Source organism: Gracilinanus agilis, chromosome 2 (assembly GCF_016433145.1).
Source record: "Gracilinanus agilis isolate LMUSP501 chromosome 2, AgileGrace, whole genome shotgun sequence".
Taxonomy (NCBI): domain Eukaryota; kingdom Metazoa; phylum Chordata; class Mammalia; order Didelphimorphia; family Didelphidae; genus Gracilinanus; species Gracilinanus agilis.
In genome coordinates, this window is record NC_058131.1 from 214,439,753 (window position 1) to 214,454,175 (window position 14,423).

General features: G+C 36.9%; 1 pseudogene; it reads right to left on the minus strand.

Moving 5' to 3' along the window:
• Positions 1-12,059: 12,059 nt before the first annotated feature.
• On the minus strand, positions 12,060-13,015 carry LOC123233486 (annotated as a pseudogene).
• Positions 13,016-14,423: the final 1,408 nt, after the last annotated feature.

The window sequence follows — 14,423 nt, forward strand, 5'->3', positions numbered from 1 at the left end:
TCCTTCTTCCTTCCCTATCTTCTTCCCTTCTCTTCCTTCCTTCTTCCCTTCTCTTCCTTCCTTCCTTCCTTCCTTCCTTCCTTCCTTCCTTCCTTCCTTCCTTCCTTCCTCTCCTTATCTTGCCCAGGAGAAACGTTTAATGGTTTCTTATGGATTAGTCAGCACAGGAACTTTGAATTTCTCTATTTTTGACATGAGCTGTTTCACTCATGTGAACATGATGACTCCCTTTCTCACAGAACCTCAATTTATAGGTATTGAATTTAGTGTAGACACCTGATCATTTTAGACCATGGAAGCTCAGTTCTCCTGAGCTCAAACACTCCTCTAGCCTAAGCCTTCATGATTGGAAGGATGACAGCTATGAACCACCACATCTGACTGAAGAGTTTTCAAAAGAAATTCAAATTACCCAAGATAATTTGAAATCATGTTTTGAATTACTAGTAGAAATTTAAATATTTAAATAGCTGAGGTTTCACCTCATATTCAGAAATTTCCTCAAAGTATCTGTAAGGATGGGATTTGTGCATCATCTAGTCAGCATGCTCCCAACCTGTAGACTATGCAAAAGTACATATTGCAGGGCACAAAACCTTGTTATTCCCAAGTACTAACGAGAAAACATGATACCTTATGATGCCAGGAAATAGCCTGGCAACATAAGGGAAAGCCCAAAGGGTGTGGCAATGGGAAAAGACATAAAAACTATTATATAAGAGACTTGGGCATGGAAATAAACTATGTAAATGAAAAAGCAAAGATTAAATCTAGGGATCAAATAGAAGAAGAGAATCAAAAGATCAGGGATGCAATAGAAATCAAAAACAAAATTTATGGGATAAAAGACAATGATTCAAAGAGAAAGGAGAAAAATACAAAGGCATTTACACCAGACTTTAAACCAAACATAATGACTATAGCACTAACAAATGATAGGGAGATTGCAACATGCAAAGTACCAGTAACAGCAGATTTAAACTTAAAAATCCTCAACACTTAATGTTAAGAACGTTCCAGATACACAAGATCATAGCATAAAGATAGAAAATACACAAAAAGATAAACTAATGACAAATCCAAATGCAACAATTCAAGAGGTAAGCTTAAATGGGTGTTCTGAGCAGTTTCACACACAGACAGACAATGATATTGTATTTTTATAAAATCCAAGATTTAATTTTTTGTTCAAGAAAAATTTTCAGGGAAAGAAGCTTGGTGACTCTTAATTCAGAGAATGAACTGTTTGCAGAAAGATGCCTGAAGAATCTACATTGTGTCAAGAGTTCCAGAATGAACTTTGGGGTACAAGTGATTGAACTTATCAGGGTTTAACAGTTACTTTGAATATACATTTTTTATGCCAATAGGGGACTGCCCCCAATTGTTATTTTGTCAATGCGCCTAGCAAAACATTTGTTTTGCTTTCTCTCTCTTCAATTCCCCTCTTATCTCTAACTATTGTGGTTAGAAGACCTTTGTGGGTACAAGATGATTATGTAAAGTGATCACTTGGGGTGACTAGGCACCCAAGGATCATCAGAGGGGATTGTGTAAATGGAATTAGCTCACCTTCATTTATTGTTTAGACTCTAGGCACCAGAAATAATGTCACCCCACCCAACTCAGAATTAAGTGGGGAGGAGGAGGTCTATGACCCACATGTGATAGTAAGTGACAAATCAAAAACAAGGGACTGCCCTTTGGGCAGTCCAAAACAGTTTTGAGGTTGCCATTTGTCAACTTGAAATTGGAGGTAGATGCAGGAAGTGACAAAAGATGCTCTCTTTTAAATATGATGGTAATTTCCTGTGGAGGCAGTTGGAGCTTTTAACTTGGTGTGGAAGGATCTCTGGTGAGATCTCAGACTGCTTCCCTTTGAATTGTCATGTGGGTAAGTTAGACTGACTCTCTTTCTCTTCCCTTGGCGTTTCTGGAGGCCCTAGCCTCAAGGAGACCTCTCTTCTTAGAGGAGGCCCTGTGGCTAGAAGCCTTGTTTAATTAACTTCTGTGCCCCTTTGCTGGGGCCTCTAAATTCCTACCTGGTTCGGGCCTTGGGTCCAGGCCAGAGTTTCTCTCAATTTACCTACCTTCAACCTTCCTAATTGTAAATAAACCACCATAAAAGTCATGTTGAAAGCTTGGGTCTATTTTATTTTGAAATCGAGTTCATCAATTTCTGGCGACCATACCTTGAATAGCTAGTTTCCCCTTTTACAATGTGAAAGAAACTGCAAAGCAACTTACAATAAGGACCATTGAGAAGGAAAGAGCATTATCCTTAAGCACTGACACAAGCAAACCTCCAAGAGACTTGGCACATGAAAAGGTTAACAGAGTAAAAAATTGCATTGACATACTAGGACATTCAAACTTAAACCCAACAGTAAAAGACTTTAAGCCAAAAATATCTGAGAAAAACCTTGATTCAAAAGCTTCCAAACTTATAGGCTTGTGTTACTTCAGGAATGCCTCCACCTGGAGAGAATTCTAAATGCTTAAAAGCTAACCAAATAGAGGAATCACTCACACACAACAATGAATCAATCCAGAAAATAATACAGCCAAGTCAGGGTAACAATCAAGATAACAACAGGTTGGTTCCGGGTTAAGATGGCGTCAGAGTAACAAGCAGCTCTTAACCTCTCCTGACCGAAACACACAAGACTCCTCAAGGGGACATAAAAACAAGTCCAGACGAACTGAGGAACCCCACAACAGGGTGCAGCATGGAAGGTACATGGAATGGGGACATTTCCATGCTATAAAGGGGTGAAACAGCTCTCACTAAATCGCGGGCTGAGCAACCACCCCACCCCCACCCCTACCACACACACCACCTATAGCGCCGAAGCCAGTTAAAAAGAAATAGAGCAAGTTTGGGGCACCCATCAAGTCATTGGCAGCTCCAGGGCCTGTTCCTGAGAGCAGCAAGATTTGGGACCCCCAAAAGCCAAAGAACGCACGCGAACTCTGAGTGCTGGAGCAGCAGAGGCGTGGGAGGAGGCAGACACAGCCACGAGCTAAAGCTCTGAAACCCTGAGTGGGGAATCAGCGTAGACGAGTATATGACTGTGGAAGCAGTGCCCTGAGACTTGTAAAAGAACCTCTGGCAGAGGATCAAGCAAGGGGGCCCACCAGGGGACTTTACCTTGGAAAAAACCAGAACTCAGACCTCAGGAGCCAAAAGACCGTGGACAGACACCGAGCTTGAGGATAAAGCTGAGAAGCTGCTGGGCTAATGATGGTTACCCAGACTCAGGAAGTTCAGAAGAAAAAGATAAACAACAAGAAAAAGAAGTCTTTAACACGTGACAACTTTTAAACAGAGAAAATCCAGACAACCGAGCAAACAGAGGAGGAGAACAAACAAGCATCCGGACCCTCCTCAAATAAGGAAAACTCCTCACAAGCTATGGAAGAGTTCAAAACTGAGATTCTGGGGAAGATGGAAGAGATCTGGCAAGAAAATAACAGTTTAAAAGGTAGAATCTTGCAATTGGAAAGTGAGGCTCAGAAATCAAATCAACTGATAAGCAAATTGAACCAAATCGAAAAAGAAAACCAAAAGATCATAGCTGAAAACCAGTCCCTAAAGGCTAGAATTGAGCAATTAGAAGCTAATGATCTCTCAAGACAACAAGAACAAATAAAACAAAGTCAAAAGACTGAAAAAATAGAAGGAAATATGAAATATCTCAATGAGAGAGTGACAGACCAAGAAAACCAGTCTAGAAGAGACAATTTGAGAATAATTGGTCTTCCAGAAAAACCAGAAATTAATAGAAACCTGGACTCCATAGTAAAAGAAATTATTCAGCGAAATTGCCCTGAAGTCCTACAACAAGAGGGCAATATAGATATTGAAAGGATTCATAGAACACCTGCAGCATTCGATCAAGAAAAGAAAACACCCAGAAATATAATTGCCAAATTCAAGAGCTTTCAAGCAAAAGAAAAAATCTTACAAGAAGTCAGAAAAAGACAATTCAAATATCAAGGAACACCAATCAGGATCACACAGGATCTGGCAGCCTCCACGCTAAAAGACCGTAAGGCCTGGAAGACAATATTCAGAAAGGCAAGAGAGCTGGGCCTGCAACCACGGATCAACTACCCATCAAAATTGACTATATATTTCAAGGGGAAAGTATGGGCATTCAACAAAATTGAAGAATTCCAGGTATTTGCACAGAAAAGACCAGGGCTAAATGGAAAGTTTGATATCCAACCACAAAAATCGAGAGAAACATGAAAAGGTAAATAAGAAACAGAGGGGAAAGAAAGAAAACTTATAATTTTTAAATTTGCCTTTTTAAGGGCCTCAGTAAGATCTAATTATCAGTATTCCTATGTAGAGAAAAGTTATGTATAATTCTCTGTAGTGAACTCTATTCACTATTATAGTATTCACTATTATAGTAATCAGAAGAATAATTCACAGGGTGAGGGTGGAACACTAAATAATCTAAGATGGCATGGGGGATGGGAAAGAGGGGGTGAATAGCAGGGGACACCAAGAGAAACTTGAATGAATAAGAAAAATAGGATATTACAGTACACACAAAGAGGGCATGGGAAGGAGAGGGGACAAATACTATTATAAGAAGGAGAGGAAGAGAACATTAAGAGGTAATAATCAAACCTTACTCTCAGTGTAATCAACCTGGAGAGGGAAGAGTAACTATACTATCCATTGGGACATAAAACTCCTATCTAACCCTTCTGAGAAAGTCAGAAGGGATAAATCAAGGGAAACAGGGGAGTGGGGAGGTCAAAAAAAGGGAGGGGAGAAGAAGGGGGAGGGAATTCATAAGGCCATTAAAAACAAAAAGGGGGGGAAATAAGAGAGGGGGTAGAAAGGGAAGTTAGTCAAGGGAGGGGATAAAGGATAGAGTCTTAATAGCAAACCACTGGTTTTAAAGGAAATAGTTTAAGGAGAAGGGGTAGGAATAGGGGAGGAAACGAAAATATCAGCAAATGCACAGCTGATGATTATAACTCTGAATGTGAATGGGATGAATTCGGTCATAAAACGGAAGCAAATAGCAGAGTGGATTAGAAACCAAAATCCTACCATATGTTGTCTACAAGAAATACATATGAGACGGGTGGACATACACAAGTTTAAGGTTCGGGGCTTGAGCAAAATCTTTTGGCCATCAAATGAGAAAAAGAAGGCAGGAGTGGCTATTATGATTTCTGACAAAGCCAAAGTAAAAATAGATATGATTAAAAAAGACAGGGCAGGTCATTACATCCTGATTAAAGGCAGTATAAAAAATGAGGAAATAACACTGCTCAATATATATGCACCAAGTGGCATAGCATCCAAATTCATTAAGGAGAAACTGGCAGAGCTCAAGAAGGAAATAGATAGTAAAACCATAATAGTGGGAGATCTAAATATTCCTCTTTCAGATCTAGATAAATCAAACCGAAAAATAAATATGAAAGAGGTAAGAGAGGTGAATGAAGTCCTAGAAAAATTAGATTTAATTGATATGTGGAGAAAAATAAATAGGGACAAAAAGCAATACACCTTCTTTTCAGCTGCACATGGCACATTCACAAAGATTGACCATGTTATAGGGCATAGAACCATTGCAAACAAATGCCAACGAGCAGAAATAATAAATGTAACCTTCTCAGATCATAATGCAATAAAAATAATAATTAGTAAGGGCACCTGGACAGGAAAATCAAAAACTAATTTGAAATTAATTAATATGATTCTCCAAAACCAATTTGTCAAAGAAGGAATCATAGAAACAATCAATAATTTCATTGAAGAAAATGACAATGATGAGACATCCTACCAAACTCTGTGGGATGTGGCCAAGGCAGTACTCAGGGGGAAATGTATATCCTCGAGTGCATATATTAACAAATTAAGGAGGGCAGAGATTAATGAATTGGGCATGCAACTCAAAAAATTAGAAAGCGAGCAAATTAAAAATCCACAGATGGAAACTAAATTAGAAATACTAAAAATCAAGGGAGAAATTAATAAAATCAAAAGTAAAAGAACTATTGAATTAATAAATAAGACTAGAAGTTGGTACTTTGAAAAAACAGATAAAATAGACAAAGTACTAGTCAATCTAATAAAAAAAAGGAAAGAAGAAAACCAAATTTACAATATCAAAGATGAAAAGGGACACCTCACCTCTAATGAAGAGGAAATTAAGGCAATCATTAAAAACTATTTTGCTCAATTATATGGCAATAAATATAACAATTTAGGAGATATGGATGAATATTTGCAAAAATATAAACTGTCTAGATTAACAGCAGGAGAAATGGAATACCTAAATAATCCCATATCAGAAAAAGAAATTGAACAAGCCATCAAAGAACTCCCTAAGAAAAAATCACCAGGGCCTGATGGATTCACAAGTGAATTCTATCAGACATTCAAAGAGCAACTCATCCCAATACTATACAAATTATTTGATATGATAAGCAAAGAAGGAGTCCTACCAAATTCCTTTTATGACACAAATATGGTAGCTAAAATGGACAATTGCACAAAGAAGAGGACGGAAGGAAATGGTTTATGTAAGACTATGGTACGGCAATAACACAAATTAACCTCTCACTTTAGAGAAAATGCAACCACAATACATAGCATCAAGACACAAGAGAAATCTATAGACAATTTGAAGAAAATTTACAACTCTGAAAACAAGAGTGAGTATTTTGCATGCACAGTACATAAAGAGAACACAAAAAACAACACAAAACTGATATCTAGTTGAGACCTCATGTAAATAAGCGAGTGTCTGAAGATTGTGTAAATATAAAATGTATATATGTCTATAATGTAAATAGTTGCAAGTTCCATAAGATTTTAACCATATAAGAAGATCAAGTGATTTCCTTGTTTTATTAACATTGATATGCAGAACTAATGTTTGTACAAATATATAATAGTGTAAATAATGTAAATTGTATATATTCCTGTAACATAGGTTGGAAAAGTAGAGTAGAATTGTAAATAATAGTCCCTAACCATGTAGATACTGTAGCATACTAACAATTTAGCAGATAATTTAGCAGATAAGGGAAAGTGCAAAAAGGGCTAGGGAAGTTCACATTTTTTTAGCAAGCTAGTGTAAGGAAAGCACAAGAATAAAATATATAAGTATTGTTGGATAGATAACTAAGAAAACTAACATTCTAAAATAGATTCTCTATATAAAAACTAACATTGCATTTAAATCATAGGTAGTTTAAACAAAATTTGATAACAGCTAAGAATAAGATATAATTGTATTGCATTACTTGATAGACATATATTAAAAGTAGAAACAAGTTAAAATTCTGTTAAAGTCATAAATGGGTTAAATAATAACTTAGAAGGGTTTAAGGATAAGAAAATTGTTACACTGTAAACTTAGACATTGTGTTCAATGGGAAAATTTTCTCGTTACAAAATTGTTTTACACCCTGTAAATATTATTAAATTGTAACCCCCATCCCCCTTCCAACCCCTTCAAAGCCCATCTTAGAATAGGAATAGATAGATAATTAGTATAGTGATAAGATAAGATAAGGATTTATTATTTTGGAGGGAGGGGGAACATAAGGTAGGAATAGGAAATAGTGATGCATGAATTAAGTGGAACTTTTGGAAAAAGTCCCACCACACAAAACCGGGGTACTGTAAGGATGGGATTTGTGCAAGGAGGATGGGACAAAAGGAGCCAGAGGAGTGACTGATAGTTGGTGACAATTGATGACAGCTGAGACCAGAGAGGATTCTGGTTAATTCTCGGGAGGAAGGAAGAGGAGGAAAAGGGTTATGGCGGAGGATATCTCAGCTCAAATCCAGTCCTGAGGGCTTCCTGAGGATCTTTCTTTGAACATTGAAACCCTGATTCCCTCATCAAAGATTCCATCGCATCTCACCCATCAAGACTTCAACCATTGAGAGAGCTAAGTGTTTGGACTCCATTTTGGGAGCAATCTCTTAGTCTCCTTCCTCCATTATCTAACCTTGCTGAAAGACCCTTTCCAGTCTAACTTATAATTATAGAAAGGATAGAAATAATAGAAATAGAAATAGAAATAGAAATAGAAATAGAAGGAGAAGAGGCAAGGGAAGATGCTTGGGAGTGGGAACCCCAAAGGTACCCACCCACCCAAGTGATGGACCCCATAGAAATAGAGAAGCAGGCACCCCCAAATCCCTCTGCCCTCCACCCCTTTCCCCAACCCCTAAACTGTGATTAATAAAAGCCATTTATTAGTTAGATAGCGTTCCAGAGTGCCTGAGAGACAACGAGGTGGAGGGGAACCACATCTTGGTATAGCTGCCTCCATCTTGAAGCCAGACTACCCACTGCAAAGTTGACTGACCTCAGGGGAGGCTTGTGTGAACCCTGCCCTCATTCAGAATCAGATTGGGGTACCATATACCTCATCTTATAGGGAAGCCTTGCCCCCAACTTCTGTGGTGCAGTATGACCATCTAGGTCACCCAGTTTCAGGGTGACACCTCCTCAAAGTCTCCCAGTGTATATTCAGTGGGAGGGGAGAGATACAAGAGTGTCTCACGTCATAGAATTTCTCTATCTCCCCTCTACCAAACATTGGTTACAGGCTCTCTTTATTATTACAGTTTTGGCAGAAACTCCCTTTTATTGTTACATACCCTAAAATAGAGCATCAATACTGGAGGGACTGTGTGAAGACAGATACCTTAATGAACTGTTGGTGAACCTGTGAATTGTTCCAACCATTTCAGAAAACCAAATGGCGTAAGTTGGCCAGACATAAACATTTATTAAACACTAAATACATGCCAGGCACTAAGTTCTAAGTACTGGGGATACAAATAATAAAAATGAAGACAGTCCCTGCACTCAAAAAACTTAAAATCTAATGACAGAAAACAGCATGCAAAAGGAAGTTAAAAAGACCAGGGTGGGTTGGAGGGGAGGAAAAAACTTGGTTTGGAGACATGTTGGATTGTCTATAGGAGTGCAGCTGTAGTGGGTGGGAAATGACTGGCTTGGATAACCTCCTTAATTGGGGTTTGGGGAGAAACTCTCTACTCTACTCTTCAACAGAAATAGGTTGGGAAAATAGAGTAGGAGAAGAAGATACCAAAGAAATATGAGTATCCAGACTGAAGGGATGTTGCCAGATGTTGAGGTTCCTTGGGGCATGATGTGTCCAGGGGAGTTCATTGGGTGGGAAATGAATCTAAACAAGTCACTGAAGTGTTGTTACACATCAAACCAGTAATCCCACTACTCCATATTATATACCAAGAAACCACAGACAGGAAGGTTTCAATAGACTTTTATTCTGTATGATCTGGAAGTATGGTCTGTGTATGCCTCCCAAATCTGGATTTCATACCTTATCTAAGCATTATGGAGAAGAAAAAAGAAATTGACCTGGTGGCTTCAAAATGCCTAATGATAATAAAACAACATATTTTTATAAGTTTTATTGTTTTTTATAAATATTCTAGTCATTTCTTAATTTAGTTTTTTATTTTTAAAAATTATTTAATTATTTAATTTAGAATATTTTTCCATGGCTACATGATTCCTGTTCTTTCCCTCTCCTCTTCCCCCTCCCTTCCTGTAGCCAATGACCAGTTCCACTGGGTTTTACATATGTCAGTGATCAAGATCTCTCTAATAATTTCTTGATATAACCCTTTAATTGATTTCCTTGTAACAAAGAAAAAGTCAAGTAAAACAACTATAACTGTTACTAAATACAATATTCTCCTTCTGTAGTGTTCCTTCTCCCCTTTACTTGGTGGGCAGTGGGGAGACATGTCATTAACAATTAACTGTAGGTAGTTTGTGCTTAGTTGATTTTTTATGTGTTTTTAAAATGTATATACTTGCAGTTATTTTTTTCTCCAACTACACACACACACACACACACACACACACACACACACACTCTCATCCTTCTGCTTACTTTTCTCTGAATCAATACATTCACATTATCCTGTGTTTCTCTGAATTCCCCAAAGGCATTGTTTTTAACATACAAGTCTAGTCCATTGCATTAACAAATCATAATTCATTCAGCAATTCCCCAGTGGAATATTATTCATTTTGTTTCTGATATTTTTGCTAACAAAAGTTTTGTTAAGAATATGTTGCTACATAGGTGGGGCTTTTAGTACTTTCATCGAAATACAAAGTACATTAACCTAATAGTCTCAGCCAAAACATATAAAAATTTATAAAATTTTCAATAATTTGAATTAATTTTTGAGCTTCTGAGGAACAATGTATAGTTCCATTGGCAGAGTATTAGTATGCTTGCCTTCTAAGTCTTTTTATGAAATACTGTCTATTTCTTTTTTCCATCTTTACCAATTCAGTGAACGTCAGCTGAAATTTCAGAATTGTTTTCATTTGCATTTATCTCATGATTTGGGATACTTTTCTTATGACTGTTATTTGAATTTCTTCTTTTGAAAAGTTTCCTAGCTGTTAGTCATTTATCTATTGGACATTGACTCTAATAGCCCCCTCTCTGACATATATACATATATGTACATATACTCATATATTGATACAATTAACATATACATACATATATATATATATATATATACACACACAGACATAGTAATTCCCTATATATCTTGGATACATGCTTTTTTTCCCAGAGATACTGAATATGAAGCTGAACCCTTCCACCACATGGCAATTTCTTTTTTCAATTTCCTTTGTTCACAAAAAGCTCTTGGTATCATATAATCAAATTTGTCTGTTTAATGAATACTTCAATCCCTTGTTGGATGGTTGGAATAAATTTAAGTGTTTTTTAAGACAGACATTGTGCTAAGAGTTTTACAAATATTATCCCATTGGATCTTATTAACTATAAACAGTGCCTTTACATGAACAAAATATATAAACTAAGCCCAGTTCCAAAAACAAAACCTCTGTGAAAACTGATTTTTCATTTCTGAGTAATGATCTTATCCAAATTGTTGCAGTAGCAGCCACAAGAAGCATATCATTACTAAAGGCAAGATGCACAGTATTAAGTACAACTCTTTGGTTAGGGGGCATCTCATCACTATATCCAAAACCACTTGAGAAAGCTCTCCATCTGAAAGAAAATGAGATCTACTAAGGACCATAACATGCAAAAGATCTGAATGTCTATCACAACTTGGCTGAATGGCTTGGAGGTAAAAGCTAATAAGAATCTTTTGAGCAAAAGAAAAACTCCATTGCATAAAATTAACTAAGAACTAAATACATTCCATAAGTAAAACTTTTATTTTTTCAGTACTGAGAATATTAGATGCATAGTACTGACGAACCACTTGTCCAAAGGCAAACCATACTGACTTTATTTAAGTCACCAGAAAATTTGGAACAGCAATGACTCAACTTATTAGTTAAGAATTCTTACCTCTTCTAACCAGAGTTGTAACAGTTCCTTTCATTTTTTAAATTTTAAAGTGATTTTACATTTAAGGAGGAAATAGTTATATAGTGTACATAACTGGTCTAAACATGCTTTCTGCTATATAGTTTTTTCCAGTTGTTTTTATTGAAGAATATTTCACCCTTCCCTATCTCCTTACACTCAAAATTTGTATAGTTGGATAGAGTTAGTCTTATTATTTTTGTATCACTATTATTACAGCCTACTGACTTATTCTTCTATTTTATAATGACTACCACATAGTTTTCATAAATGTTTCTTTATAGTATTGTTTGGAGATAGAAAAACTTCTAGGATCTTTTCATTCCTCCTGTTTTTGTTTTGTTGTTGTTGTTTTTTGCTATTTCCCTTTAATTCTAGAAATTTTGCTGCTTCCAAATTAATTCAATTATTAAAAGTAGGTCCATATGGCAACCAATTATATATTGGATTAGAATAATAATAAACCTATAAATTCATTTGGTTAATCTTTCCATGTTTGTTATACTGATCTGACACAATCATGAATAATGTCTATTTCTCCATTTTTCTAAGTCTTCTTTTATTTCTGTTACTACTCTATTTCAGGTGAATTTGATTATCAGGACCATATTTGACTCATAAATAAGATTTCAAAATGAAGAATGTCCTAGGATTTGGCCCAGCTGCTGCTCAGGGTTTTTCTGATGGCACCTTTGACCTCCTGGTTCCTTAGACAATAAATGATGGGATTCAGCATAGGTGTAAATACTACATATATGGCTGAGATCAGTTTGTTGGAGTTAAATGAAGCAATAGCTCTGGGCCGAACATACATGAAAATTACAGCCATATAAAATATTATCACCACCGTGAGGTGGGAACCACAGGTAGAAAAGGCTTTTTGCCGTCCAGAAGCTGAGGGGATGCGCAGGACAGTGGATATAATGAAGCCATAGGAGAGAACAGTGGCTAAGAAAGGGAATACGAGAATAACAATGGCTAGGATAAAATCAACCATCTCAGCCATGGAAAAGTTCTTGCAGGCCAATTTGAGGATGGGAGAAACATCACAGAAAAAGTGATTTAACACATTGTTACCACAGAAGGTGACACATGAGATAAAATAGACCTTGATTACAGCAATAGAGAAGCCACATATCCAAGAGCTAGCAGTCAGCTGAATACAGAGGTCTATAGTCATGATGACTGGGTAGTGGAGTGGTTGGCAGATGGCCACATAACGGTCATATGCCATGGCAGCCAGGAGCACACATTCTGTGCAGGCAAGTGAAAGAAAGAAGTAGAGTTGAGTCATGCAACCCAAGAATGAGATGGTGTTGGGGTGAAGGAGAAAGCCAGCTAGCATCTTGGGAACAGTGACAGTGATGTACCATATCTCCAGGAAGGACATAGTACCAAGAAAGTAGTACATGGGCTTGTGGAGAGAAACATTGGTCCAGACAGTGAGGATGATGACCAAATTCTCCACCAATACTAACAGGTAAGTTCCAAGGAATAGGATGAAGAGCAGGATCTGAAGCCAGAAGGTAGTAGGGAAACCCACTAGAATGAACTCAGTGACATTTGTGATGTTTTCTTCCCACATGGTCAGGATTCCAAGAGGCTGGAGATCTATAATGGTAATGCAACATGAAATAGTAAGGAATAAGGCATTAACAGTTGAATAATACTACTTAACTTTCAGGTAGAACCTATCCTGTCATTAATTTAAATCTTTACATTGGTCATCATCTAGGATGAATATGATGACAACCCCCTTATAAGTCCCCAAAGAGGTCATAACAGCTAGGCAGATTGCCATGTAACAGTCATATGTCACGGCAGCCAGGAGTAAACACTCTGTGCAGACAAGTAAAAGTGCCCTTCAGAGGTACCAGAGAGCAGACAAATGATATAACCAATTTTATCCTGGACTCAAGGTCAGGAATTGTAGAACTTACTACAATAATCATGACAGGATTCAGGAGTGAAAGAGTATATCCAGGTTGTAAATAATCCATGAGGCAGAATGAGAGAGCTTTAAACAATAATCACTTTGTGATCCCTTTTTACCTCAACAGTTCATCTTGGTCATTCCATTATTTTGTGGAGGCCCCAGGACTTAGATAAGTATCCAGACCTGAAGAGGGGCAGAAGGTATGGAGACTAGGTCAGGAATTTTAAATGCTTTGTTCTAAAAACAGAGAAAAAAGTGAGCAAACTAGGTCAAAAGATAGACATGCATACACTATTCACTTGATAATAATAATTATGACTACTTGGAAGAATTAGAGTTCAAGAAAGAAGGCACAATTTCAAGGCACCAGATCAAAGGATCATAAATTTAAAGTTTAAGAGATGTTAAATGTCATCTTTTAGAACTCTTTCATTTTACACATATGTAGGAACAAAGCATGGATTTGGTATCTACCTACCCTGCCCTCTTTCAGATTAGTTAATGTAAGACAAAGTAAGAGAATAATAATAAAGTGTTTTATCGAGATCTCTTTCCAATTCAATCAAGGAAACTTGTCTACACTTCATTAAAATGATTCTTCTATGCCCTGAACTGGATAGCTTTATGTCTACAGTTAATTTAAAACTTCCACATCTGGATCTTACTTATTGTGATTTTCATCAGCTGAGCTGAGGTTAGGGCTGGGTGGGTGTTAAATGAAATCATACCTACTTAAATAGAGATGAGGATACTAAGGTCTAAAAACGTTAAGTAACTTCTCACAGTTGCATAGGCAGTGTCAGGGCTACAATATGAATACATGTTCCTTGAGCCTTCAGTCCTTTGAATCTTGAGGCCTGACATTTAACAGCAGTGTGACCTTGACCTGCTCTCTCTGGGGCTCAGTTTTTCACATGTAAATTCACATGTAAAATCAGGATCCAACCTGATAATTTCCAACTAAAATAGATGATCCTAATAATTGCTGATATTTAAATAGTGACTCACATTTTAAAAGTCCTTTATATATATATATATATACATATACGTATATATG